The 678-nt window shown below is 37.0% G+C and overlaps 1 protein-coding gene across 1 annotated transcript in view; it reads right to left on the bottom strand.

The window, feature by feature from the left end:
* The window catches only part of EMH_0004880 (KH domain containing protein, putative), a gene marked incomplete at both ends in the record, with an annotated part of 3553 nt that overhangs the window by 1694 nt on the left and 1181 nt on the right, over positions 1-678 (bottom strand). The gene's annotated exons all lie outside the window — the stretch shown is intronic.

Genomic DNA, 678 nt, shown 5'->3' with positions numbered 1-678 from the left:
TATATATATATATATATATATATATATATATATATATATATATATATATATATATATATACATATACATACAAACATGCAGCCCCACCCATGCATGCAACAAGGAGACAAACAAAAAGAGAAAGCAACAACGGTATTGCAATCGCAGAGAGAAAAGGAGACAAAAGAAAAGGGGACAATGAAGAGGAGAAAGCACAGAGACAGCAGAAACCAAGATGAGCTGAGTGAGAGAAAAACAACAGCCACGCGTACTATAACTAACCCCAAAGTAAATGCAGCAGCGCACACATATTTATACATTGTTTGTGTTGATTGCAGACACAGCAGAGGTGCATGCAGGCCACGAAGAAAAAAAAAAAGAAAAAGAAGTAATCCTCTCTCGGTGCAGCCCCGCTAGCACATGATCATAGAGAAGAAGAGACAAAAAAAAACAAAGAAAGGAGACAGACGGGACAGAAAGAGAACCAAAGGAGACAGAAGAAACAGAAAAAGAAGATAAAGAAGTAGAAAAAAACAGAAAGAGAAAATAAAGAGAGGGAGAGGGGATAACAAGGAGACAGAAAGAGAGATAAAAGTAACAGAAGAGACAAAAATAGAAAGAAAGGAGACGGATGGAGACAGTAAAGAGACAGAAGAGACAGAAAGAGAAAGAAAAGAGACAGAAGAGACAGAAAGAGGA

The sequence above is a fragment of the Eimeria mitis genome, genomic scaffold (genome assembly GCF_000499745.2).
Source record: "Eimeria mitis Houghton genomic scaffold, Emh_scaff240, whole genome shotgun sequence".
Taxonomy (NCBI): domain Eukaryota; phylum Apicomplexa; class Conoidasida; order Eucoccidiorida; family Eimeriidae; genus Eimeria; species Eimeria mitis.
The sequence above is the reverse complement of the archived record's forward strand: the minus strand, read 5'-3'. Positions and strand labels throughout refer to the sequence as shown.